General features: G+C 50.2%; 1 non-coding gene across 1 annotated transcript; it reads left to right on the forward strand.

Annotated features, from left to right (window-relative positions):
* The first annotated feature begins 3,436 nt into the window (after positions 1 to 3,436).
* LOC129340744 (U4 spliceosomal RNA) lies at positions 3,437 to 3,577 on the forward strand. Its single transcript, XR_008598050.1, has one exon. It is a non-coding gene; the product is annotated as a U4 spliceosomal RNA (small nuclear RNA).
* The last annotated feature ends 1,777 nt before the right edge of the window (positions 3,578 to 5,354 follow it).

Below are 5,354 nucleotides of genomic sequence, written 5' to 3' on the forward strand. Positions count from 1 at the left end.
CGCTTATTGTATTCCACACTTTTTGTTGGTTCTAATCCACTTCTGTGTTCCCTCTGTGCTTACAACATACCTGTGCTATTAAGTGATGAGGCCTAACCCGGTTCTTTTTGGTGGAGCCGTTAAAGGAAAGAATGGTGGTCTTTCTCCAGTGGTCCTAGGAGTGGGGCAGTCCTTGCTTCTGGAATATAGCTCCTCCTCTCTGAAGGCAGGATCTGTCAGCTGATTTTGATCCTGGAGGGGTCTGTCCCTGGGATCACCAGTCTTTCTGGCCCTGCCTTCTCAGCAGGATGTCTTCAGCGATGCTCTAGAGAGCGCAGCAAACCCCAATGAAGAACAGTGTTGAGCTCCCATGAGAAGAGAAGGTCTCTATCGCTCCCCCTCCCCTCCGTATCACTTTGGAGTGATGGCAAGAGATAGAACTGATAGCCCTAGGTACTCCTAGGTTCCAGGGCCACAACTGCAAACTATCGCTGACGTTCCCAACCTTTGGGCCAGGAGGAAACACACACACACACACACACTCAGATGACCAGATCCAGAGGAGTTAGCCGTGTTAGTCTGTAGTAGCGAAATCAAAAAGAGTCCAGTAGCACCTTTAAGACTAACCAATTTTATTGTAGCATAAGCTTTCGAGAATCACAGTTCTCTTCGTCAGATGCATGATACAGTCTTAAAGGTGCTACTGGACTCTTTTTGATTCAGATGACCAGAGGGTGCATTGAGTCTGTGGTAGCCTGTTATGGAGCCCAGCATTCTCAACAACTCCCACAGGCTTGGAAGGAACAGGCCCCAGCAGCAACAGCTGCTCCAATCCTGGCAGCTCTGACTGAATCGTAGCAAGACTGATCTAGCAGGGAGCAGAGGCCACAAAAGGAAAGAGGAGGGTGAGAAGAGCAGCAGAAGCCTTGGAGCCAGCTCCTCCCAAATAAAAGGGAGCCCTTTTTATTTCTCCTTCCCTCAGCCAGGATTTCTGAGGTGTACTTTCACTTCACTTTCACTCTGTCCAAAATGAAAATACATTTTCCCATGTAAGGTCCATACTAGTAATTCGTGAGGAGGGGATTTTCCTTCTTCTGTTACCAATTGATTTGTACCAGAAGTTAGCACCATATCTGATTTTTTTTTTAAAAAAAAGCAATGCTCATCAATTGCCAACTAACACACACACCAATTAGCATCACAGGGTTAGCAAAATCCGCTCTAAAAAAAGTGCAGTGCAAGCTGGCCTGCGCTCTTCCAGGAGGAGTATCGAGCCGGGCTGAAGGGAACTGGAGACGCTTGTCTGAGGGCTCCGAGCCTTGCCTCAACACCCGCGCGCAAGGCAGCCCGGGGCTGAGGGGGGTGGGATTTGGCGCCCCTCCTCCCTTCACACGTTCGAGGCGTCCCCAACTCCCTCTCTCCACAGGCGCGGGATCCATTTAGAGCCGCCCCGCCTTGGCTCCCAACCGCGCCTCTGCTCTGCGCCCCAACCTTACCAGCCTCAGCGCCCCAGCGAGGAAAGCCGAGCCCCGCCCGCCGCAAGCCGGCGCGCAGGTGCCGCGTCCCCCGGGCCTGGAGAATCCGCGGGAAGGACAAGGGGCGCTCCCGCTTCTGCTCGCTCTTCGCGGCATGGCCAGGCGCGGCTCCGCCTCCCAGGTTCGCTCCAGGACTCGCTGCTCTGGCGGCACCCCAAGGGCTGAAAGGCGCTGCCCGCTCCCGGCCACGCCTCTTTTTCATATTAATGAGGAGGAGGATCCAAAGCGGCGGCCAGGGGCGGGGTGAGTCTTGGCTCCGCAAGTCGAATGTATTCCTTTAGGACTCAATGCAAACTGGGGTTTTCTTTCCTATCGTGTTCATTTAGTATAGCGGCCTCGGGTTCGAGTCCCTTAACCTGCGAGAAAGACTGAGCGGCAAGAAATGCCATTGTCTGCTTCGAATCCGAGATTGTTGTCCGTTTTAGTCGTTGTTCTGATTTTCTTGATTTAGAAAAGAGAGAAATCTGCTCCAATTGGGCCCCTCTGCATTCCGTGTGTTTCCCTCGTGCGCTTCCCTCCTCCCTGCCGAGGGCAAACTCTTTTCATGGGACCCCCCCCCCCCCCATGAGACTGTTGGTTTTCTGTGCTTTTGGAGATGCGTCCCCCGTTCTTCTTGGTCTTCGGATTCCTTTCAGTGTCCTCAAAAGGTCTCCTGCTCAACAGTCTGAGAGCCAAGCTACAAGAGAGGAATGACGTATTCTTCCCTGTTCACTTGCCCTCCACTTGCTCTCCATTTGATCAAGTGGAGAGCAAGTGAATGGCAAGTGAACAGGGAGGAATACACGTGAGTGTTCACTTGCCAGGCAAGTGTCATTAGCCACTTGTAGCTTGGCTCTGAGTTAATGAATTTCCTGCAGCTGCTGCCGCCGTTTGGCCTTTTGAATTGCTTTTTTTCTTCTTCTAATGTTCCACGTCCCCTTTGAAATCATTCCCCGTCCACCCCCCACCCCAAATATGGTTGCTCTATAGAGGAAAGATACTCCATCGGCCACCACCGCCTCCCCTTGTGTATTCGAGCCCTGCGAAGAATCTCCTCCTCCCTCGTGCCTTAATTATCATCTTGTTAGAAGACTGCCTTGGGCATGTACAGAGTACATAAACTTTTCCCACTCCTCCTATCTGAGGAAAGGAGCGCGGAGTCTCGAAAGCTCATACCCTGGGAATCTAGTTGGTCTTTAAGATTTACAGGACCCGAATCTTGCACCTCTCTCTCCTGAGTCTCACGTTCATTTGTAATTAAAAGGGCACCGGGGAAGAGAGGAAAGACTGACACTTTTGCCATTAGCAAACTGAACTATCAGGACAGTCTGGAACCTTTTCGGAAGGAACCGTTTGGGCATGTACAGAGTGCCTTCGATCACCAGCAGCGGATGACTTAGAGGCCCCCACCGCACAGTTTACCTCCATAGCCTTCCAGTAGATTCCCCCAGACTGTGGTCAATCGTCCTGGGCTCAGCTGGACTTCTTTCCGAGCAAACCGACAAAGGGCGCTTTGGCGATGGGATGTATTCATTTATTTATATTTATGGTACGCCTTTCTCAGGGAGATCCCAGGCGAGGACCGAGGTGTGAGGGGGACCCTTTGGCCAGATTTGCGAACTTGGCCCGCCTGAAGGGCAAAGCCCGCCGTCCTATCCCCAAGCAAGCACTTTCGCCCGGGGCGTGGCCTCGCCCTTTCCGCGGCAGGCGCCGGTGGGCGGGGACGGCGCCCTGATTAGCATAAGGCGGCCCGACGCCCCTGCAGCGAGGGGGCCCTTCGGGGGAGCGGCAGGGGGCGCCTCCCCCCACTGCTTAAGGGCGGGGGCGAGGGGCGCCGCCGGGGGCGGGCGGGTGGCGCTCTCCGTCCCCTCCGGCTGGGCGCTCCCCGTATGGTCAGGGCGAGTCATCGGGCTGGGAGCCGAAATGCTGGCAAGCAGGGCGCTAACTTTGCGCAGTGGCGATATCGTAGCCTATGAGGTTAAACCGAGGTGCGGTTATTGCTGATTGAAAACTTTTCCCAATGCCCCGCCGTGGCGACTTGCAACACAGTCGGCGCTGGCAATTTTTGAGCGTCTCTCCGGAGGCTGCTTTTGACTGTTCAAAAGTAGAATTCTTATTAATTCTAGCCAGACCTAACCATGGTTGATTACCGTGCTGCAACTTGACTTGGGACACCACGCTATCACTCAACCGCACACTTTAACGCTAAGATCGATTTTTCCATGGGGAAAGAAGGATTCCAGCCCGGTGGCACCAACTAGATTTCCAGGATAGGAGCTTTCAGGAGTCAAAGCTTCCTTCATCAGATTCATGTAGAAGTGGAAGCATGCAGGGTTTTACGCAAGCCCCCCAGGGATTAATAAGGGCGTGGGATTCTTCTTGCACTACAAATGCTGGTTTTCTGCTCTTCACACCCTAACTCTATCAAACTAGTTACAGTATTTTTTATCTTACACCCTTACTTTAAATACCCCTTCCACAGTCCGGCTGGATAAAACTTTTCATACTTCCACCTCTAATGTAGCTGAAGAAGGGAGCTTTGACTCTCCAAAGCTTATACCCTGGAAATCTAGTTGGTCTTTAAGGTGCTATTGGACTTGAATCTTGCTCTTCTACTGCAGACCAACACAGCTACCCAACTGGAACTACCTGTAGGGAAGGTGCCTATCACCCCAGGGCTGCCAAGAAAGTGAGGCACGGGCATCCCTTCCAGAACCCCTGCCGCTGAGGGCCAGCTCCAGGAGGGGATGGACTATGTTGCTTGGGGAGGCAAAATATCCTGAATTGGCCCTGGGAGACCAGGGGGAATTACAGAACAGCACCCCAGGCACATTCCCTCCTGGAATCCTCCTTTCCCTGACTCTTTCACTAGATTTCCACAAATAGCACACTGCAGTACTATATAAATGACAGCTAGGACATTCACTGAGCAAAGCATAATAGGAAAGAACAGGACATTCAGGGAAACTGATACAATAGGGAATGGCAGCAGGAGATTTTTTAAACAAGCATAAATACAAGTTCTGAGATGAAATCTATCTGAAACAAAGTACAACTAACTTCCGTGGCATAACACAGGAACAATAAATAAAATAAATAAAAGCAAACTAAACAAAAATAAAAAACAAAACACTTTCTCTAGCAGTAACAATTATAATAAATTACTTCTCATGCATAAACAATACTCACTGGATAGACTCCTGGCAAAACAAGCAAAAAAAGAAAAACAACAGCTGATCAGAAGAAACGTGTCAGTTTACTATATTCCTACAGGTGAGTTCTCTCTCTCCAAGGGGAAACAACTAGACTGTAAAAAATTAAAAACATAGAATTAAACTAGAGCGTACCACCAGCAAATGCTCTGCCCGACCAACCTTAGTGATTGTAATTTTGTTATCCAGTTTTATTGCATTGTTAATTGGAGTATACTGCCTCACGTCTCAGTGATGAAGGAGGACTATAATTGAAGTAAAGACATAAAAAGATCTAGGATTCCAAAGCTGGAGATGGAGGACCCCCACCACCCCCACCCCAGTCCTATTGGGAACTGAAATGTGGGCAAGGTCCCATGTTTTGTTTCACTACCCAGATTTTCTAAGGCACATCTTTGAATTCAGTGCGAAGTGACCTCTCTCATTATCCACTTTTTTCTCTGCAGATGGAAGGAAACAGGAATGGTCTGGTATCATAGGTGAGTAGTAGACAAAGTACCTTTTGGATTGCTGTAAAGAACTGATTATATTGATTTACAGAGCAGCACAGCTACTGAAGCCTCCTGTTTTTAAAAGTGTACTTCATACATGACACATTTGCTGTGCAGAAGTGACTTCTGTGGTGGGCAGCAGTATAAGACCCATTCGT

The sequence above is a fragment of the Eublepharis macularius genome, chromosome 12, assembly GCF_028583425.1.
Source record: "Eublepharis macularius isolate TG4126 chromosome 12, MPM_Emac_v1.0, whole genome shotgun sequence".
NCBI lineage: Eukaryota > Metazoa > Chordata > Lepidosauria > Squamata > Eublepharidae > Eublepharis > Eublepharis macularius.